The sequence below is a fragment of the Lichenostomus cassidix genome, chromosome 11 (assembly GCF_008360975.1).
Source record: "Lichenostomus cassidix isolate B80296 chromosome 11, HeHo_3.0, whole genome shotgun sequence".
Classification (NCBI taxonomy): Eukaryota; Metazoa; Chordata; class Aves; order Passeriformes; family Meliphagidae; genus Lichenostomus; species Lichenostomus cassidix.
The window spans coordinates 2824233-2847459 of NC_139492.1; the positions used below are offsets into that span (position 1 = coordinate 2824233).

The window sequence follows — 23227 nt, forward strand, 5'->3', positions numbered from 1 at the left end:
CTTTTGAAATATAGATGCAAGAGTCTCGAATCCCTGCACTTCCCTGCATTCCTCAAGAAATTGGCCCACCAAGTAGTTGTAATTCAGGATACCGCCGTACACCCACGTGTGAGATTCCTTAACAACTATGCACATTTTTAGGCTCAAATATTTTAGAATTGTTTTCACTGTGCCTGAGCTGTAATTGGCTCGGCTTCCCAAGTGTTGGATCATCTAACTGGAGTGATTTTTGACTCGGCGCCCAGGCACCATATCAAAACATTTATCAATTAATCATAAAAAGTAACTAACATTGTTGTCCACCCAAGAAAAACTGTCACTTACAGACTCATGTATGTTATTCCTTATGAAAGAGCTGCTATATAGAAGTTGATTTCCTGCACAGACCAGGTGGAAAATCTGCTAAAGGCAGAGGTCAAATTTAGTTTAATTTTATACCCTTTGTTAAGAATGTTCTCCCTCTCTCTCTCTTCTCTCTCCCTCAAAAAAAAAAAAAAAAAAAGGGAAAAAAACCCACCCTTGTGTTCCTTTCCAAGTATTCTAAAGTTAATTCATGTGGAAGAAAAAAAGATTAGGATAAAATTTCAAATATTAAATTCAAATGCAGGATTAATGAGTTTTATTTCAAAGCCCCAGAGGTTGTCTGGAATTTAGGACATTTTTTTAGTAGCAGACACGAGACACAGCCAGATGCAGTCGTGTTTTGGACCAGCTCAGCACAAATTTAGCACCTTGAAGGAGAAATTTTATGTCTGTTTTGTAAAGCAAACATTTCAACTTCTCCAAAATCCCTTGTCCCAAAGATTATTGTTGCACTGGATGAAGGAAGAGATTTAAACTGAGGCTGACTGGTTGCTCCAGCAAAGAGAAATTGCCACCCCATCACCATCCCTGCAGGTGATGTAGATCCATAGAAACATATGCAACAGATCCATAGAAATCATATCTGTATTTTTTAATAGTATGGAGCAACCTAGGAAAAAAAAAGGAAAAAATAATTTAAAAAATTGAACCGTTTCCTGCAGCCAAACTCAAGACAGCCCTTGCGACACTCTGCAGGAAAGAGCTTTTTGCAAGTTGGTTTCTCAAAGAGCAGCAGGGAAGAGCTTGGCAGAGCTACAAACACCATTCTTCTCACGCCCTCCCAGCCAGCATGGCAAACCCAGGGCTGCAGGGCTGCTCCACTTCACACCCTCTCCCCGAGGCAAAGGCCTTGGAGGCCAAACCCATTCCCTCATTAAAAGATTTGTTTTATCATCACAAAAATTATCAGCCTTCAACTTCCTCCCTGAAGGAAGCACCAAATATCAGTCGTGTTTCAGGTCACCATAGTTTGTTCAAACCAGAAAAAAATTGTTTTTTCTAGTCAAGTGATGTCTTGGGAATGCTGGTGATACCTGTGGAGTTCAGCCTGCAGATCCTGAGCAGGTGATTGGACCAAGGTGGTTTTTGGGCAGCCAAAAGTGTTCAACATTGTCCTGACTGAAATCAAAGAATTAAATCCCTGCCGAGTCCAATGGAAGAAGAAAGCTGCCCACATTGAATTCAATATTTTATATATCAGTGTTGAAAACCTGATGGGAAAGGATAAAAACCTTGCAGTGAACACCTTCAAACGTTGGAATCTTGTCTGAAAGATTCCAATTATAGTAAGGAGAAAACACTGGCGTTTCAGTTTCACATTCTGGCTGTTGTTCAAATGGACATACCACAGTCTGTAAATAGACCCAAAAACTGAAAAATCATTCCAATTAGATTCCTTCATGGCCTTAGAACTCTGCCTCACCTACAATGGACAATCAATGGAATTAGCTGTAACAGCAACGGGTAATTAGGACCTGGTGACGTGCAAGCTTCAGATTAACTATTCCATTGAGAAAACAGAAATTATTTTTTCCTAATTTCTTTCTGAGATGGAAATCTTAGAAGAGGTTTTCCTAGTCCATGGAAACAGCCTTGTCTCACAGTATTTCTGGTTTTGGTCTCCATCAAAATCAGTAAATGTGAAAACATAACAAAATACTATGCAAAGTAGCAAATATGCTTAAAAACTCCTAAAAGTTTTGTCTAAGTTGCAATTAAATTTTCTGGTTACCCACAATTTTATCCCATCCTATCAATTATCATCTCATCCCACCTCTAACCCTTTTTGACAACAATGCAAGTTTGGATTTGAAACTTCATTTCCAAATGGATTTCTTAGAGAGGATGGGAGAAGATGGATGTAATTGTCAGGAATTTCAGGTTGTAGCTGCCTGGAGCTGCTCTGAGTGCAATGCTGAGCCACCAGCAGAGGAAGGGAAAAGCTGTGCAAGGCAGTGGCAGCTGCTCTGACTGCAATCACACTTCACTCACGTGAGGCCAATGCCTCTTTTGGTCTCTGAACTCAACCCCTGACATTTCCTTGGTGCTTTAAACTGAAAAGTATCTTAGAAGTCAAAAATGTCACCAAAGTTTGCTGAAGACTTTGGTGTTTAACAGACAAAACCTTGCTGTATATTATCAGTGGCACAAGCTTATGCTTCATTTTGGATATAATAAGAAACGTTTTATTCCTAGACACTGCTCTGCACATATTCAATCCTTATCAAAACTGCAGTTTGACACTTGAGCCCAAAAGATTGGAATCTTTTTCACACCCCCAAACCAGTTGCATCACTCTGACCTATTGTCCAAGGCCTAAACTGGAGCCTGAGCCCAGGGACATGTTTTCCAGAGGAAAACAGCAATAGTTGAAACCTATCTGAGGCCCCAACAGGATGTGAACCCTTCACAACATCTTCCTCTGCTGAAAAAGGATCATCCCAGCACAGTCAAAACACTGGGCTGTGCTCCACCTGCCCCACACCAGCACCTCCCAAGGCTGCTGGGCTGGAGAGGTGGGATGGGTTTTGATTCACTGCAAGTGAGCCTGGAGACACTTCAGAGACAAAGTCAGAGAAGTGGGTATTTGCTTTTTTCAGTGCACATGGTGTGGGGAGTTCACTCCTCAAACACACACCTTGGTGCCTCCAAAAACACAGTGTTATAGGTGAAATTCATGAATATTGATCACATTCCCTGGGATAGGAGTGGTTATACAAATAATTTCTCAGAAGTCATTAATATCATTAGGATGTGCACTATGCATTCTCTGTATATCTCAGTGGTCTTTGAAGACCCGTGAAGATGAAGATCCCAGCAGTCTTCATCACAATGCATTTTCACCTTTCCCTCTGGAGCATTCCTAGTCCTTCATGAGATGATTCAGCAATTTCTGTGCTGGCTTCAAACAGATTCTTGTCCCTCTTATCTTGATAAGATTAAGGGAATCCTGTTTTTCTAGGTTTTAGAATTCACACATTCTCTCTCCCAGTAGTTAACTTGAGTTACCTATTGACCACTCCTTTCTGAGTTTCCATTCTTGGCCTGGACTGAAATATTCCCACAGCTGGTTGTGAACAGAGTGAGGCATCCCAGGGGCTGGACAAGAGCCTCGAGCCAAGGCCAGGCCTGGGTGGAAGCCTGGTCCATGACCAGTTGCTCCACACCTGGCTCGGTGCTCGGGGATGTCCTAGTGGAGCCAGGCGGTTTTATGGGCACTCCATCTATCATTGCATCCAGGAAAATTAAAAAAAAAAAAAAAAAAAAAGAAAAAAGAACAGCAAAAAGAATAAAACCCAAGAATTTTATGGGCCTAGGAGGAGCTAACCTGGAAATATCACTGGCACAAATAGAGCTGTTGAGCAGACAATAGCACTGGGGTATTGCCATGGGTTTGTTTACCCAAACGTGGACATCCCCGTTGCGAGGTCCCCACCCTCCTGGTCCCCAGCCTGGTGGAACACAAGCTGTGATTGCCATGCTGACAGCTTTATTGCCTCCCTGACCTTGCTATTTTTGAGGGAACAGGTTATCTCCGTGATGTAATCAGGTCTTCCTCACGCTGTCAGGTCATTCCCACTGCAGGGAGCTGGAGCCTTTGGTCCTCTCTCACTTGGAAAGCCAAGTCAGCTGTTCCAGGTGTCCAGGAGCTTTTGGCACTATTTTTTCTGAAAGCTACTGAGACTGGTGAAGTGGTTTTATTTTCCCAAATCACCCAGAAAATGCAGCTTTTGCTCCCTTCTTCAAACCTGCTTTACCCAAATTGATAAACAGAATTTAACAGTCCAAACTGTGAGACTTGAAGCTTAAAAGAACATCAGTGGGATCAGTTAAATGTGTGCTGGTGTTAGGAGTGAGAAAGTGCAAGTACAAATTGTAGTTCTCAAGGGATTCTCTGGAATAAGTGCAAAAAGTAGGTAAATGACAAAAAAATGTCAATGTCCTTCCACTTTGAAGGTTCTCATTGCAAAACAAGTGGACAGAATGACCAGACTTTCACTTGGGGAAAATAAAATATCTGAGTGGGCTGAGTTCTACAGAGTTATTAAAGGCTTGATGTCAAGATTGTCTCTCTAGAGAAGACACAGCCATGGTTTCAGAAAATGCTAAAAATTTGGGTCAAATTAGAAAAGCATTTACTGATTTAGTAACTACTTATCCAAGATTCTCTGTAAATAAACTATTTACTCAGAATGATATGAACAAACTGGAAAAGGTCACAGTCTCTCTCCTGCTCTAAAATTCCTGCCTCCTGTCCTAAATCCATGAGAAATGAAACACAGCAGAAGTTAGACTAGCTCTGTTAAGAAGCCTTTTTCCAGCTCCCATGGGTATAGAACACCTTTTCCAGTCTCGGCTGGAATAAGGAAATGAAAAAAAAAATTAAAAATTAAATGCTTTTTGAGCTAATGCAGTCCAAACAAAGCCAAAAGCATCCAAGTTGCTCCAAATAATTCCCCCAGTCCCTATTCTTGCTGATCCCAATGTCAAGTCAGTGGTGAGACCCAACCACAAAACTGCCTGGAAGGTTTCCCTGGCTTCTCTCAGCCCAAAGGCAAACCCTGAGGGATGTGCACTGAAGGAAGTGCTGTCCCTCTCCTCCACAGCTCCTAGGGAATGGGAAAATGGGCTTAGGGGTCACTAAACCCCTCCATTCCTTCCGAGGTGCTGGAGATGAGGACATCTGGAGCAGCCAGTGGGTGTGACCTGCACAGGAGCACAGTTCCCATAACGTCACGGCAAGGAGAGGTGAGTTAGAGCAAAAATAAATTCACTCTCTCACCAAACACCCTCCTATTTTTCCGAGTGCAGATAAGCAAATTAAAAATGATGTCATGGCTCCCCCAGGACACTGCAGCACGCTGCCATTTGTCCAGCCAGAGTACAACTCCTATTAGTGTGATATAACCCAGTAGTTGGGAACTCAATAGGAAAAACAGAGCTGGAATTTAATAAAAAAAACCCCTACAGCTTTTAACTCATTGCCCTGAACACGCAGAGCTACTGTGAGTGCCTCAACATGAACACTCTGAAGACCAGAGAATTAAAGTAAATGCAATCAGCAGATTACTAAATACCAATGGGAAATTTAGAGCTATGGAGCAAAATCCCAGAGCATTAAAGGATTTACTGCTTGGCATTGATGAGAAGCAAATCTTTGGATTTCCATTTCTATCCTTAATTAGCAACTGAGGTTTATTTAAGTCTAAACTAAGTTGCGAAAGATAACACACCCTAAAAGCAAATAGATAGCAGCGCAATAAACTTCATAAAATGTCTTATTAAAAATTAGAAGAACAAATAACAGATTCAAATGGAAAATCAATTTCCAGGACTTCCATTTCCTTTTGTTTTCTTGTCTTCCCACCCATGCTCAGCACTTTTCTAATAACATTCAGCTCTTTGCTAGCGAGGTTACCGAGGGTGGTAACAAAGATAGCATTTGAAACCCGAAAGGGAGGCTCCCTTTTAGAAGGGACATTTTGGGAGTGTTTCTTGCTCCTTCACAGCTTGGGGTTTGAGAGTTTGCTGTCTCCCTGCCCAGTTCCCAGGGCCTCTCCCTGGAAGTAGGAGCCGAAATGGATGAGTCGTGTTCTGCATGGCCTCAGCTCTGAAAAAACCAGCTGTGTGAAATTGAGAGGTTTTTTTTATGGATTCTCTGGGATGGGGGAAAGATAAGGCTCTTCTGGCTGATGAGGAGATCCCTGGTTGGTTATCCAATGACCCCATCTGCACCCCTGGTGATGTTCTCCTGCTTTTTCAGAGCCATCCTGGTGTGCTGGCAGCAGCCTGGAGCATTCCCAGCTGCCAGGATGCACCAGGGATTTGGTGTCTGCTTTCCTGGCATACAAACCCCCATGGCAGCATTTCCAGCACAGCTCCTGCAAGTAAAGCTGTAAAATATAAGCAGCTGCTTCAGAGCAGGAAAAGAGGGAAGGTCTGGGAGTTAAATCTGAAGAAATGCATAATAATGAGGTCAGTCCCAAACAAACCTCAAGCCTCAGTGAGAAAGAAGCTGAGGTACCATGTCCCTGCTGGTGATCACTCCCTACTTTTCTCCCTTCCCCAGTGAGCCCAGAAATTCATTTGGTCCACATAAAAATTAACAATGGAGTGATCTGAGTGTGATCCAGATCTACAGATCCATCCCTCCCTGGCTTCATAGTCCAGGATTCAAATCAAATCCAGCTCCACCATCAAGCAGGTCCTCTGAGCTTGTGAATCAACTAAAAAGCAAAACTCCATGAAGTTCAACCAACCCCAGAAGTTGCCAAGTTGGTATCTAGAACTCAAAAATTATTGGATGGCTTAAAAATTGTTAATTTTTAAAAGTTCGACTTTTTGAATTATTTTTATTTGCCTTGTAGTTTGCAGTCCCTTGGGTTGGAAACTGGTCACTTGTTGGACATTGTCAACGTTCTCATCGTGAGCTAAAATAATTAGTTATGTGCCTGAAAATTGACTGATTTTGGTCATAGGATTGCAGGAGCCCTTAAAATAAATTATCAAATACCATGCAAAGTAAAATCACAAGTAAACTTGAAGTCATTCATTCATTAAAAACAAACAAACAAACAAAACAGCCACAATCAAAACAAAAACAATCCCCCGCAACCCGTTAAATGAATTACTTAACAAGCTGTGATGCTTCAATTTATGCTCATTCATTACCTCCTCATTCTCGAGGAGAATCATGAATGAATACAATTTGGAGGCATTGATGGATATCTGCCCATCCCAGTCTGCATTCCCCTTTATCTCAGAGCCCGAGCAGCTCCAAGGCTTTAATGTATTTTGGGTTTGTGTCACTTCTGCTGTCCCCGGGAGGGACAGTGACAGCAGGGATGTGATGGACGAGCGAGGCAGAGCAAGAATTGGGACTTACAGGGTGCCCTGCGCTACCTCAGGGAGCAGAGACAAAGTTTCGTGAAAAACACCATTTTTTTAATTTGCTAAAACAACAGCTCCATATTCCCAGGGGCAAATGTCAGCAATAATTGCACGCAAATTGCGCTGGAGTCACGCTGAGGCACCCAGTGCCACCCAAGGGCTCCTGAAGGGTTAATATCGGGGAGTTCAGTTAATTTACAACTGGAGACCTTTATCGTCTCCCGGTGACATCGAGGGCTCACATTTCCCACTTAATTACTTGTTCAGCAATCAGGCTCGCGAGAGATAGATGTGTTCTGTGTTTAGCCCTCGCAGCTGTGAATTGTTTATTTTCTTATCGTCAGGCCGGGAATGGCTGCAATTTAAAGGTTCAGATCTCCGCTACCCTGAGCGGAGCAGGTCTTCCTCTAAACACTTCCATATTTTGGCGCTGGAATTCCGCTGGAGATGCCCATCTTCTCCTCCTGTTCCGGGTAACGGGGCCGGCAGGTGTTCTTGGTTAGCAGCCACCGGGGCTGTTTGCGCCAAAAAATCCTCTGCCAAGTTCACAATCGGGACGAGGGATCTGCGGAGATAAATTTGGGGAGGTAGAAAGCGGGCCGAGGAGATGAGATGAATTCCAGCTTCTGTGGAATGGCTCGATCCCTATCTCCCTATCTCCCTATCTGGGGTGGCTGAATCACGGCAGCTTCAAACAGTGGCTCCCAGCAATTCCTAGGCCAAATGGTGTAATTACAATTCAAGCTGTCAAATGGCGACCAGATGGCTTTATCTTTCACACCAGGGGCCTAAGAAGTTGGTAGGTGTGACCTTTCCGCACGCCGATCCACCTGCAGCCCATGAGGCATTCCTGGCCTTCCCAAAACGTGCAGCCCTGGGTGTTGACATCCATCCTTGGTTTTGATAACTTTGGAGCAAAGATGTGTGAAACCAACAGCATCAGTTTTCCCAGGGTTGCATCAGCCTCAATGCAGCGCCAAAGTTGTGGGACTGCTTGAGGGGTTGGACTTGTTTGGGGTTGGATCTAAATGATCCTTAAGCTCCTTCCCAGCCCAAATTCTGTATTTCAGCACACGTGGGTGCAGGAGGTTACTGGGTTGGAAAGAAGGGAGGATGATCCCTGTTTTTCCCTTGGGCACACACAGAATTCCCATCTACCTAGGAAAGAACTGTGCAGGGGAAGAGGATCTCAGTTCCATAGCCAGCCGAAAAAAGATGTTTCAGAAGGAAAATTGGTGAAATTCACTGCCAAGAGGGAAAAGCCTAAAATGGTCTGACCATCCAGGCATCACTGCTGTCCTTGTGATGTCCCTGATAGAGGAGAGGGTGGTTGTGGAAGCAGGCTGGACCTCTAAAAAAGTCTTAAAAAGCCTAAAAAAGCCTAAGGTAGCTCCTGGAGAGTTACCCTGGGCACAGCCCAGCCCAGCTCCCAGCAGAACCAGCCCAGGAGGTCAGGGGCTTGCTGGGGAATATCCCCTGACCTGTCCCAGTGCCACAGGCAGCTCTCTCCAGCCTGCAGGAAAGCTCAGGCTGTTCCCACACAGAGAGCTCAGAGCTCTGCAGCAGGTCTCAGATTAGAGCAGCATTAAAAATAAGGACTTTGGGGTCGATAGGAACCCCAGAGAATTCTGCCCGTGGGCAGGTGGAGGGGCTGACAGACATCAGCAGCAGCAGCAGAGTTTCTGCCTCCGGGCTCTTGCAGCAGCCAACTGCTTTTGATTTAAAGGAAAGGCTTTCCTGTGCTGTGCTCTTATGAGAAACACACTTTTCTCCCAGTCCCAAGGTTATTTCTATCCCACAGATGAGGAGAAAGGGATGCAAGCTGACAGGGAACATGGCAAGGAAGGCTAAAGCACAGAGGTGGTGCTTCCCAATATTTTTTTTCTATTATCGTCACCACTGCTGCTGTAACAAATTACTTAACGATGGAATGTCATTAACGTGGCTTAATAATAATATGTAAAAAAAAAAATCACAACTTTCTAGTCTTGAAGAATTACAAGAGGTATTATTGGACGTGCACAAAGAAGCAAAAATGCAGATAATTCCAGGGTGATTTGGATTTTCTCAGAAACAGATCTACAGTTGTCTTTGTCACTTCAGTAAAGCCAAAGAAAGAAGAAAAGAGCCTCCATAGGTATAATTGAATTAGACAAAATCCTGGAATTTGATGAGAGATAAAGTTACCACTAATTCTCTTAAAAAAAAAAAAAAAGAAAGAAAGAAAGAAAAAAGGGAGATGAAATTAAAATGTCAAAAGAGCAGTGAGCTGCTAAATTGAACCGTCAGTTCTGGGTGCGTTCACGGCTGTGTTGGCAGCGCATCCATGGACGGGCTGAAGTGAAAACACTGCACATGAAAAAGAAAACACCCAACTTTTAAAAGGACTGAAATGAACAGCACAGAAATACTTCAGGATTTATGAAAGAGAATAGCAAGGCAGAGACAAATACAAGCAAAACCTGGAGCAGTAACAGCTTTGTATGTACAAATGTGCTGGGGTTAGGATGAGCTCTGCAGGCTGGATTGATGAGATGAGTGCCAAAGACTTGGACTCAGCCAGATCCCAGGCTGGCCTTCACCCACTGACTCAGAAAATGGAGAAAAATATTTGTTTCTGCCAGCATTTTGCTATTTTTCTCTGTTGTTTTAATTTTTGACTGTTAGTTGCCAGCAGCAGTGCAGGGTTTGGGGTCGCAGCCTCAGCTCAGGGGAGTGGGGATTTTCAGGGAACTGTGAAAATTTTACTCAGATGAACCTTGCCCCGATTTAACAGACATGAAATGACAGAAAGCAACTTCTCAGGCCAGCAGAGGAGTTATTGCAAAGACCTGTAACAGAGAAATTTAAAGCAATGGGCACAAGGAGCTGTTTTGAGGGCGAGCCTAGAGGGGAAGGGAGAGGATCCCTGGTACTGACTCTCCAGCTTCACTTTTCCCACACTCAAAGGGAAGCAAAAACATTCTCTGAGTGCCTGAGGGAACCCAAGGAACAAGGTAGGCTGGGAAGGATGCACCAGGATCTTGCTTGGTACCAGAATGCTGCTGCAGATGGAGAGCTCAGGGGGAGAGGGAGGCTCCCACAGTGATGTGACACCCATAATATTTTTGTCCTAAATACACAAAACGCTGGCTATTGCAGCCAACTAAGAATAATATCATTCCCAAATGATATTTTTTCCCTCAGGAATTTGCAGCAGAGCAGGGGAGAAGATGCATTTCTGCAGGCGATGGTGATGCCTTTGCAGTGCTGGGACCTCAGGGCAGAGAAAATCCCATTCTCTGACAGTTGCTCATCATTCCCCCACATTTCAAAGAGATTTTATCTGTCCGGCATGGAAGATTTCCCAAAGTGTTTTTATTAAGAGCAGTTTTGGATGCCAGCAGTGAATATTACTCTATTACAGAAAGGAATCAAAAGCTAAAGTGCCTGCGTGTACAGTTAATCTATCCAAACAGAAAATGTTTCTTAAAAAATTACTGCACTATTTTTATAACAAACCTCAGCCAAACTCCGAACTGAATAAATAGAATGCCTTCTTTTAAAACCAATTTATTTTTTTTAATCACGGGCAAAAAAAAAAATACTTTCCTTGCTTTCATTCATCAGGTAATACTTCACCCCCCTCTATATCTGAGTGCAGAAATTTGCCTGTGATGGGATTTTAGCTTTGGAGGCATCGGATTGAAACACTCCCAAGGCTGGAAGGTGGTTGGGAATCTAATCTGGCAGCACAGCCAGCCTGTGGTTTCTATCTCTTTTTAACAAAACCATGAATAAGGCAAGAAAATGCCTCAAAAAGGGCAGGAGTGATGGGGAAGAGCCACCCTAAAGATCCACCTCAGGTCAGAGCCATCCGTATTTCCACAGGATTACAGGAGGGATCTATTCCTGCTGACCCGCTGGGAAGGCAGGAACACAGAGCCACTGTCTTCGTGGTATTTAAAACTGCCTTGCACACTCATTACCGCCACGTAATTATCATTAGCGTTGCTTAAAGCGCAGCTCGGCCCTTCCTAGCTCTCACTCCTTTATTATTATTATTATTATTATTATTATTATTATTATTATGATTCCGGTTTTAGTTGAACTCCGAACCCCCGCAGAATTTTTCCTGCAGTTTCTCGGTGTTTATTCAGACTCGCATCACTGCCCAAGAGCACAGTTCGAATGTCCCAAGCCTCATCCCACGATCTTTCACTCCCCGAAATGCTGAGCGTATTCGAGGCAGTCAAGAAGAGGAGTCGAACCAAAAAATCCTGCGAGGACCCTAAAATGTGGTTAAACATTCCTGGAGGAGACGGTGATGAATAGGCAAGCAGGGTAACCTGACCCCCGGGGCTCACACATCCCCTTTTTGTTTGTTTGTTTGGTTTCGTTTTTTTTTTTTCTCCTGAGCTTTCCAGGAGTTTCAGCCGCCAGCAAACCTCGGGGCCTTATTAAAAAAAAAAAAAAAAAAAAAAAAAAAACATGAAAACGCTTTAATTCATGCATCCACGGTGTGTTGGTGGTTTTTTAGAGGGGGTGATTCCAGCTTCAAGCACAGAAAAAATTAATTTAAATATCTCCCCTCTGATCTTCTCTGCGTGGAAGAGAAATTCTGTGTGGATGCTTCACCATCCCCGAGTGTTTGAGGGTTGCTTTTTCTGCGAAAAGGTCAAAAGCAAGTAATGGCTGTTGAAATTTCCACAGACTGGGGTAAGCTCGGAGCTTGTTGACTTTGATATCAATTTTCTTCCACCCGGGGGAGGAAAAAAAAAAATTAAAAAAAAAATCATTCCAGCTCCTCATTGATTTTTCACGGAAATTCACCAATTTCTCCTCGTTTCAGATGCGGTCTCTGATTTCTCCCTGACTGTCATTTCCCTCTGCCCCCCAGATGAAGCCCTGCTTTGTTTCGGCTCGGGATGCTGATATCATTATTCCTGCACGGAGCACGGCTGGGAAAATCCCAAGGTGCTGGAAATTGGTGCTGAATGACAGGAGCTACCTCAGGAAAAAAAACCCAAAAAAACCAAATAAGGCGCTGGAGCAAACACACCTCGAGAAAAAGGAAAAAGAGAGGAAGAAAAAGCTGGAGAAAGAAGGGAGGGCGGCCGTGCTTTGGTGGAGGAGAGAATCAGGAGCTCAGCGTGGCAGAATTAATCAGGGATAAAGTTTTAATTGCTAATTTTTTGGGAATCCGCCTCGCCCCGGCCGGGTTGGGTTGGGTTTAGCTGGGATTCGCTCTCCTCCGTGGCCTCAGCCCTTCTGCAAACTAGGGGGGAAAATGGTTTGGATTTCTCCAAATTTCCATCAAAAAGGGATGGAATGAGCCGTGGAGATTTATGCTGCTGTGTGGCTGTGAATATCCTGATTCTGCAAGGGGAAAAATGACCTTTAAACAACCAAAACTTTAGTCATTGGCGTTCTTAATTGCTGCAGAGCTGCATTAGGACGTTCCCATTGGGTTTCCAAGAGTTAAAGCCACTTTTATTCAGATATATCCATATAAATGTTGTTATTAATTCACCCGCTTGAGCTTCTAAGGATGTTACAGGGACAGTACTTAAAACTTATATTTTCAAGCATATCTGGGACATGAACGCTCAATTTTTTATTGCTGGAGTCCAGAAAACTAATCTGTTACAATATATTCTTTTATTAATTGTCATTGAGACACATATTGAAATAAAATTGTTGTTACGCTCCTGCTACATTAAAAAAAAATAAGGTATTTGAAAACTTCAGTTGTCAAAATAAGCAGAATATTCCCTCCCATGGGAGTGAAGGAAAGGTCATTAAAAGAAGTTCAACACAGCAGGCTTTGAACATTTGTTCTGAAAATTAATGCAGGGAAAGAAAGGTACAGTAAGGAAGGCAAAAATGGGGGGAAATTGTATTATGAGAAATTTTTGTGCCCTAAAATAATTTTTTTTTTGCTAGATAAAACAAAATAAATGCTTTAACATATATTTTGCCATTAGTATGTGTATATATTTAATAATATATATATTTATTCATATATATTTATATACTTATTCAGGTAATATTTATGGTAGAGTTTATCAGTTATAATTTGACAAATAGCACAGTTCAATCTCTGTGAATCAGGAGGTTTTAAAGCCATTCAGGTCTCCAAAATCAGTGCCTTGAGAGGAAAATCCACATTTAAATCTTTAGAAGGTTTTCCCCAAATGAGGATAAATGCGAAGTCTGCCCTTTAAATGAAATGACAGCGAGAAGTCAGTGGGAAAAAAACCAAACCAAAACAAACAATAGCAAACGGTTTGATTCTGCTTGTTGTAAATAAGGGGCTGGCTCTAATTTACTTAATGAGATTTCACTAGTGTAAATTGATTTTTGTTAATTATCCTCTGATTAAAACGATCTCTGTGCAAAAAAAAAAAAAATTAACTATTGAAGGATTTTTTTTTTTAAATTTAACAAAAACTGCTGCTGGAAGGAGATGTAACAGCAGAACTCCCACAAAGTTACTGTGGGTAGAAAAAGAATTTATTGAATGATTAATATAGAATTTTATTATTTTAGAATTTATTATTATCTTCACTATTGAAAACTGCATCCATAATCTGTTGGAACAAAACAAAAAAAAATTAAAAAAATGAGTTTTTTCATGTTTTCATCTTCTCTTTGCTCAGCAGACAGCACACCCCCAAATTGCGTGCAAAATCCCTTTTCCAGCGAGTGCAGCAAGGCACGGCTGAGTTCTCAGGTGTTTGAACCTCTAGAAAACAGGAAAAGGTTGTGTATAATCTGCTCTGCACCGCACGCCGGACTGTTATGCTTTCAAAGCTTCGTACAGCACCCAATTATTTTCACAACGCCTTTAATTGACTAAAAAGCGGCGACAAGGCTCAGCTCGGCGGGCAGGGCAGGGCAGGCTCGCTTTTCACCCCAGATACACAAACCGGGCCGATAAAACGATGAAACCGCCTGTTGATAAAGCAAATTGCGCCCTGAGTATCCAACAAGTGCTGAAAAGATAAATACGCTCCCAGCTCCGTCCCACCGCCAAACTTCCAATGCCACCTAATGGAGAGCGAGCTCCTCGCACCGCCGGCTTTGCCCCTGCAGACATTTCGGGTCGAGATTTCAGCTGCAGCAGCTTCCCTAAAGCCCCGCGGGGCGATGGTTGAGATGCTGGAATAATAAAATCCAGCGGAAAATGCTGCGAGAATGTTTGGGTTGCATCGCTGGATGTCAGCGCCAGGCAAGGAGTGGTGTTGTCGCTACCCATCCCTAAAGGGGGAGTTTGGGGTTTCTCTGGGGTGCTCGGCTCGGTTTTAGGGTCTCCATAGAAATCCTGCTGTCCTGGCAGGCGGGAGATGTGACAAGGGTGTGGAGGGATGTGACAATCCCTCGGGATGTGACAATCCCTCGGGATGCATCACCCAAAATTTCAGGGCGCCTTTGCATCTTCCCCAGCCAGGACACCGCGGCTCAGCCGTGGGGACACCGAGAGGGGGGAAGGAGACTTAGGGTAGATCTGTCGTTGCCTCGAGCTGCCCTCCCCGTGTCGGATCTGATCGCTGCAGCTCTGCAAACATCCCAACACCTCTCGGGGATCTCACCTTCCCAGGAATGCTTCACACCCACGGCCAGGGGCAGCGCTGCAGGCATGCATGGTTACCTACTGACAAATAAAAATATAGGGCTGAACCACTTTTAGGACCAACTTTTAGGAGTGACTCCCTAACCAGGCCCTAGTTTGAAGACTGAAATTTCCCGTTGAAAACGGTTTGGGATTTCCCATTGAAGATGGTTTGAGATTTCCCACTGAGACACCCTTGGACTACCAGCGAGCATTGGGATTTTGCTCTCCCCTTTTTTCCCCCTCGCAGCTGAACAAAGCCCCATTCTCCCCGACTCGAGTATATTTTCCTTTACACCGTAGCTAGGGTTTTCCTCTAGTTTATTTCTGTAGGGCCGGATCCAAAGCTCCCGCTGGTTTTGGGGAGGTTTGGGGTAAGGCCCTGCAATTCTGCAGCTCCCGACCTGCTGCTGCCAAAGCTGAATCAGTGCTGAGCTGAATGATAAACATCGGGCCACACAAAAATAATTTAGAAAAGGAGCTTGGAAGGGGAAAAGACAATAATTTTCTATAATGTCTGCTCTGTTTATGCCAAGTTTTGCACCCCACCACCACCGATTTCAAGGATATTCTGGCATGGCAAGATTAGGGATAAAAATTAACTATAAGAAAGAGAAAGTTTTAAGATTTACATGTTTTTAACTGCACACTTCTTGTACAGTTTTTACACTTTTAAGCAGCAGGATTAAAGAGTGTAGAGCTGGGGAAAAAATGCAAAGGGAGCTTTGCTGCTCTCAAAACGAAAAAAAAAATCGAAATAATCGTAAACCAAACTCAGACAAACCCCACAACAGAAAACCCGAAGCGAATAAAAGCGAGCGGAACAGATTTCCGTGTTTACTTTTCTTTCTGCAGTTGGATCCCTTGTCGCAGCCACAAGAACTTCAAGGATAGGGTACGGGATGGGAAATAAAGGACAGGAAAGAGAAACAAAGGAAAAAAAAAAAAAAAAAAAAAAAAAAAAAAAGAAGAAGAAGAAAGCAATTTAAGGCGAAGGAAGCAAACCCAAGAGCTGCAGCTCTGCAGAGTTTCTCTCCCTGCCCAGGCTCTGCCGGCAGCCGGAGGAGCTCTGCGGAGCAGCAGCCGGGAGAGGGGAAGGGGATGCTGCAAACGCCGGGCTCCAGGGGAGGAAGAGGAAGAGGAGGAGGGTTGGGGAAGGGCAGAGGGAAGAGAAAAAGCGCAGTACATACAGCTCGATGCGTCCACCAGCCCCCAGCCTCCGCTGCTCCCTCTCTCTCTCTCTCTCTCTCTCTCTCTCCCTCTTAAGTCAAAAAGGAAATGCAGTTCTTTTTTTTTTTCTTTTTTTTTTTTTTCAGAATCAGAAAACGAACCGTCAGGAAGTTGGCAAAACCTCCGACTAAACAATCGATCGAGGAAATGCAACAAATTCGCTTTGGCGGGGCGGAGTGGGGGGAGCGAGGGCAGGCGGGCTGCGCTCAGAGCCGTGCCGAGCCGCGCCGAGCCGTGCAGAGCCGCTCAGAGCCGCGCAGAGCCGCGCAGAGCCGCGCCCAGGGCTCCGAGCCGCAATTCCCTCACATTCCGGGATTTTTTCCCCATCCTCTGGGTTAGGTACGCGGCCGCGCACTGCAGCATCTCCCGCGGGCGCGGCAGGGCGCGGGGCAGGGCCGGGGGGTGCGGGCAGGGCTGGATTGTCCCCCCAGTCCCTGCAGAAATACCCACATCGCCCGCTAAAGGAGCTCCCTGCGCGCCCCTGCGGGATGCACATCTATTTCCCTGGAATTATCTTCCCTTCCGACGGGCTGGGAGCGGGAGGATGGAGAAAAGAGAGATTCCGTGTTGGTGTTTCTGCTGCAAGTGCAGTTTGCACCAGGAAGAGGACAGCAAGGAGGGTTTGGGGGGAGTTTTTATTAAGTATTTTTCTCCCAGCTATGGCCCCGACTTTTCCTGATTTTTCCACAATTCCCGCGTTCCTCCCTCGTTTCCAAATGACAGTCTCTGCCTGCTGGTGCGGACCGAAATGCTCACATCCCTCTTGGGTAAAACAAATAAATAGGTGGATCCCTAGAGGTTCCGCGGAGCGGTGCTGAGCGGTGCTGCCCTGCCTGCCCTGAGCTCCGCAGGGAACTCGCTCCCTGCGAGTTTTCACCCGTCCGGGTGAAAATCACCCCCCAAACCCCCGTGAGGCGTTCTCTCCCTGTCAGGGGCTCTCCCAGGTGCTGCTAAGGAGCTCCCGTGTCCCGCGGGTGCGGAGCTGGGAGCTGGGAGCCTCCCTCCCCCCCAAAAAAGCGGGACGCGCTCCGGGGTCACTGCTAAAAGCAACACGAGTCCGTATTTTTTAATCAAGAGCGTTCTCCGGCGAGCTGGCCGCTTTCCACCCGCCCCGCGGATGAGCTGGCTCTGTAAACACTGCGGGCAAGATTAACACTGCTGTTCTAACCTCATGGCGAGAGCCCTGCCTGGCCAGAGCTCTGACTGCTGCTGCTCTGGGCGCTCCATGAGAGTCCTTTTGTTTGAGGGGTGACAGCAGCCCCCAGCCCGGCGCTCTGGGTGTCCCTTCAGTCCCTCTCCATCATCAGCTCTCCCCTTCCTGGGAGTCACCGATGCTTTGGATGTTCCTTCATTCCCTCTCCATCACCATTTCCCCACTCCCCGGGGCTCTGGGTGTTCCCCAGTCCCTCTCCATCACCATCTCTCCACTCCCCGGGGCTCTGGGTGTCCCCCAGTCCCTGTCCATCACCATCTCCCCACTCCCCGGGGCTCTAGGTGTCCCCCAGTCCCTGTCCATCACCATCTCCCCCTTGCCCGGCAGCTACAGAGGCTCTGTGTGTCCTCCCAGCAGAATCAACGGCTTTAAAAATCCCCCTAATTTGAAATTACTCATTATTATTATTATTATTATTATTATTAATTATTATTATTATTATCGTGATGATATCTTTAATTTGGCGGCCGAGAGGGCTGGGAACAAATGACAGAGAGAGCTGCCAGCGTGTTTTTCCAGCAGCCACCGGCCTCTGGCAGGAGCTGATTTCCCAACCTCCCGTGTCCCGGGATGGGAGAACCAGAGCTACCTGCGAGGGGGAGCGAGGGTCAGTCCTCAGGGAAACTCTGGAAATCGAGCTCGGTGTTGGGGAAAAGGAGGAGGAAAACCTGCAACGGCAAGTTCATTTGCCCAGGAATTCCACAAACACACCAATCCCGGGGGAAGGGGAGAATAATAAATGGAGGGAGGGGGGAATAAAAGGGAAATTTGAAAACAAAAAGAAAAAAGGAAAGGAAAGAAAAAATATTTTGAGAAGTAGAGGGAAACAATTTTAAGAGGAGAAGAGAGGAGAGGAGAGGAGAGGAGAGGAGAGGAGAGGAGAGGAGAGGAGAGGAGAGGAGAGGAGAGGAGAGGAGAGGAGAGGAGAGGAGAAGAGAAGACAAGACAAGACAAGACAAGACATGACAAGACAAGAGGAAAGCAGGGGGAAAAGAGGAGAAACAAACAAACAAACAAATAAAAAAGGAAAAGAAAAGAAGAAAAATTAGGAAAAAAAGAAGAAAAAAAGAACGAACAAAAAGAGGCTGAGCTTCCCCTCATCCCACTCCCACCAAGACCTTTCCACAGTGAAATGTTTCCTTGGATAAGGATTTTCCCCCATATCGTTTTCCCCTCTGGATCCCTTTTGGTAAACCCCTGTAACGCACGATAGCTTTGGGATTTCCCCCCGTTGGCCCTTTCCCAGTACCACGGCATGAACTCGCTCCAGGGTGATGGTTTGACTCGCTTTGCCCACAAACCCTGTGACAGCGACACTGGGGCTTTGGAAAACGACATAAAATCGGAATAAAGCGGCAAATCGGAGCTGGAGCACCCGGAAAAGTGTCAGACAGAAACACTGAGCCAAAATGGGCTTCACCTTTATGAGACGCTACAAATTGCCGCTATAGACACTTTGGAGACCTTTGAAATCCCTTCATTAGCTGCTCGATGCGTTTGACATCCGAGCTCATTGTACCCCCGAGGCGTCCAAAAGCTGGGAAATCAAATTTTATTAACCTAATAAAACGCACGCAACACGCAATTCGAGGGGGGAAAGCTCCAGAATCGAGAAAGCCTAAATAAATCCTCTGACGAGATGCTGGAGGTTTTTCAAGGCTGTTTGAAACGGGGAGGAAACAAACTATTTCCTTGTCAAAATGGGATTTTTTTTATTTTTTTTTTCAAGACGATTAGTCCGGCGGTGGAATTTCTTTAGAAAAGAACTCGAGCATCCATGTGTCCTTAAAACTGACAGGCTGCCTTCGTTTCCATCCTCATGCTGTATTTCCCCTTCTTCCTCGATTCCTGCATTATGCAATAACTCAGTCATTTTTAGGAACAAAGGGGAAATCTAATGAGAAACATTACAGCGGCAGCGCGCGTCCTCTGCCCGCTAGCAGAGCGCTTTGCGTGCGATATAGATTTTATTCCCAGCCAAAACTAACGGTCCCGACGTCCTGCGCGATGGGAAGGGACGGATTTACAATGTGGCCATTGTGCGCCGGCTGGAGGAGGTTTTTCTGCGCCTTAAACATCACCTGGGCAGGCAGCATCCCTCCTCCGGCAGCATCGGGGCTGCAGGGGCTTTCCCCTTGCTTTTCTTCTCTGGAAAGGAATAAAAAGGAAAAAATAAATAAAATTTAAAAAATCACCTTTGTGATCGCTTTGACCCAGAAATCCAAACAAACTCCCGAGAGCAGCTGAAATTCAGCTAGAGCCGCGCGGTGCTTTTAACGCCCAGGGCAAACTTTGCTTGCTTAAAGAAACGTCTGGTGTGAGCAAATCACCTTTTTTTTCCTAGCAGGTCCCTGTAAATCGCTTTTTTTTGACCAAAAAAGTCCTGCTCGGGGCTTTTTGGGGCAGGGCTAGGCTCTCGGGCTACCTGTCCCAGATGAGCGGGGCTGCTGTCACTGTCACCGAGGCACGAGTGCCACCAGGGCAGGAGCCATTAGCAGCCGGTAAAGAAGTGTGCAGACTGTGAAGTGAGGTGTTGTGTCCTTTAGATAAGAGCTTATCTCCGCAGCCGTTAAACCCACGCTCACCTCCTTAGCCTATGGAGAGGCTGGCGGTGTTAACTCCGAGAGGAAAATATTTATTTAGTCCCTTTTTGGAAAAGCAGGGTTTCATCCTGACTCGATGTGCCAGGAGAAACCCTCTCCTCGTTTTTGTTTGGAGGGTTGGGATTCTGCGGATTAAAAGCCTTAAAATCTTGCTGTTTGCCCGCAAAACAAATAAAAGATCATCCGGGTGGAGAGACTGAGGTATTAATTCATGTTTTTTACTACACCTGGGTGTCTTTTCTGTCATCCCTTCCTGGTGAAGTCCATCGTTTGACCATGTGCACAGCCTGTCCAGAAAAACGAGTTTATAAATGTCGTGAAAAAGGAAAATAGGAGCCAATCCTGCCGTCTGTGGCTGAGGCTGGGCTGTGTGGTCTGGCAAAATTCAAAGTAAAATCAGCAGCAAAACCTGAGTGTCACCAGGATCAGGCCCTGGAGATGCTCACAGCGAGGAAGCAGCTGGGAGAATCCCTCAGAACTGTGTGCACTGCTGGTCTAATCCATCTTGTTAGGCTGGAGAATTGCATGGATTCAATAGAATTGACAAGATTTAGGTCCTGATCCTCAGTCTTTGTCCTCAGCAGACTTTTATCGACTTAAGGATGCTCGTGAGGTGTATTGAGACCACAAATACCAGATTTTAATAAAAGGAACAACTGCAGGGAAAAAAAAAACAAACCCTAATCCAGGAGGTAACTAGAAAATAATCTGCTATTTTACCTAGTTCTTTTCTAGTTTTGAAATTTAAGGCAAAAACTAGCAACACTTGTTGTCATCTTTGTAGATGAGGAAACTGAGGCAATAGGGAAAAAACAGAATTATTCAAGGTGCAACTTCAGTGGCAAAAAGCAGGATTAAAACACAGCTTCATTTACAACCCAGCCTGGTGTGTTTAGACCAAAACCACCCTGACTTGCAGGTAAATCTCTGCTTTTTCCTGAGCTCGATGGAAATGTTAGCCCTGCTTTCAAAGCAAAGGCTGAGCAGCCTGGTAAAGGATCCCTGGGTATTGATCCTTTCTGAGCAGCTCTCTGTGTTTTGTTTTTGTTCAACATCAGCAAATCCCCCAGCCCTGGCTGGGGCATGGCCTTCAGCCTGGGGGGTGCTGGAGAAAAATGGGAGCTTTGGTATGCTTTGGTGCAGAAGGAAGGAAAATAACCAGCGTTCCAAGCTGCATTTTCAAACAGGGAGAGCTGCAATCCGAGCCTTTTCTCTCGATTGGAACATTGCACTGATGGGAGGGTGAACTTTTTGATCTGTCCCTAAAATCTGACAGTTCTGCTGGCAGCAGGATGCATGGAAGGAGCAGAGTGAGTTATTGGTGTGAAAGCCAAGCCATAACTTTCCATGACATGGCAAACACAGAGCTCAGGGCTCAGGCAGGAGCAGAAATCTTACACGATTTAACTTAAATCCCAGTGTAATGGGGCCGAATTACTAGTGGGTTTTGCTCAGTAGCTGTCAGCTCTGAGGAAAAGGCCGTGGATATCATCTCCCTGTCTCCCTATCCCCACGATGAAACCCAAATCCAGAGCCCCAGAAAGCAGGGGGAAAAAATCTGCCACTGAGTTAAGCGAGAAGAGATGAAATCTCTTGACAAAACAACGATATTCCACTGCAGTTGTTTTTGGCCAGTTGCTGTCCTGGGTTTGCAATCTGCCCTGCTAAAATATCACTCATCTAGGGCAGGAATCTCCTCAGCTTCCTCAGCAAAGCAGAATTGCAGCACCAGGGCATGCTCCTGTCACACACAGCGGTGAGGTTTGGGGACACCGAGATCCCCACATGACATTTTGTAGGTCAAGTTGTCCCCTGAGAGCTCAGGAAATGAGATGCCAGAGGAGGTGGGCACAGTGTGGAGCTGCTCCCCTGTGCCCAAAGCTGAAGTTTGCTGCTGTGCCTCCCTTGCAGTCCCATCTGGCATCTCCCCGTGGGGATTTAACACTCTAAGTGCTGGAAGCTGGGAGATTGATTGCTAAAATCGAGCTACCAGAGGGTTTTCTCACCCAAAATGTCATTCCTGAGGGCCTCTGGCAGCTCTGTGCTCCCCCAAAGTCACTCCCTTCCTGGTCCTCTCCTGCATTTGGTCTTGGTGAAGGTGCTAGAAAAGGAACCAATGGGCCAATAAGTGGTTTATTGCCATAAAACACTGATTTGGGATCCACGATGACCCTGAGGTCCCCCTGCCTTGTAATCACATCAGCTCGGGTTAGCCCTCAGCCTCCCACAGAAAGCTCCATTTCAGGCATTTTTTGTGCTTTCCAAAAAAAACCTGCCGAGGTAAAACATCAATTTTCCTGCCACTCGGTATTTCAGGCTGACTTGCTGAGTGCAGCACAAGCCAGCTGCAATTCCAAAGGCTCCAGGTGATTTTATACTTTTTGATTTTTTTAACCCCCCTGAGCTGCAAGAGGAATGGCCAAAACAAAGCTGATTTTTAAAAGTCCAGGGAGCTTTCTAAGAATGAGTAGGGAGAATAAAGGAGTAAAAAAAGAGCAGCTATTCTGGTTCCCATAAACGCTCATTTAAATTAATCTGAACCAAAGAGCAGTTGACCCTTTTATGACCATCATCAGGATAAATTTCCCAACTAATCCCTCCCTTTTCTCCACCTGCCGGTGGTTTCCGACCTGAGGATGTGTTTGGAGAAACATCCAGTCGGAATAAGAAAGGATTTTCTCCACCTGCCTCATCCAGAGCAGTGCAGCTTTTCCCCTCTCGCTGCAGGGCTCCGAGCTGTACCCTCTAGTGGACTGCGAGAGCATTTTCCTTTGGAAAAAAATCGGGAAAATAGTTTTATATGCGACTTCCATCATCACCACGTGCATTGCTCAGCCGCCCTATGACACCTTCCCACATTTGTTTAAAAGAAATTTAAATAACATAATATAAAAGAGAAGCCTTCTGGAGCAAATACCTTTTTTATTCGTGGGAATAAAGCTGAACGTATTTTTCATTTTCCAGGCATGAAGGGGCAGAGAGAAATCCAGCCTAAAGCAAAGGACTAAAGAAGAGTTAATATATTTGGATTATATTTTATAACTTTATGGATCCTATTAAAAGTAATCTTCCTAAAATAATTTCCAGGCTGAGCATTCATTTTGGGGGGGGATATAAAATGATAAAATATTCTTGTGAACAAGACCCACTCCATTATCCAGGGGTACAAAATTCCAACAATGAAAGAAAAAGAGATCAAAAACACTTCCAGTTTGCTTCCTACCATCCTCAGCCTGAATTTTAAGCCAGTCACAGTTACAAAACAAATATATATAAAGTTACAAAAACTCTGCCCAGATTTAAAGCAATGATAGTGACAGCGTTTGATAAGAA

At 45.2% G+C, this 23227-nt stretch overlaps 1 long non-coding RNA gene across 1 annotated transcript; it reads right to left on the reverse strand.

Moving 5' to 3' along the window:
* Nucleotides 1-6903: 6903 nt before the first annotated feature.
* LOC146432057 (uncharacterized) lies at nucleotides 6904-16188 on the reverse strand. The gene is made up of 2 exons (XR_014854396.1): nucleotides 16039-16188; nucleotides 6904-7819 (listed from the first exon to the last, which is right to left on the reverse strand). It is a non-coding gene; the product is annotated as an uncharacterized LOC146432057 (long non-coding RNA).
* Nucleotides 16189-23227: the final 7039 nt, after the last annotated feature.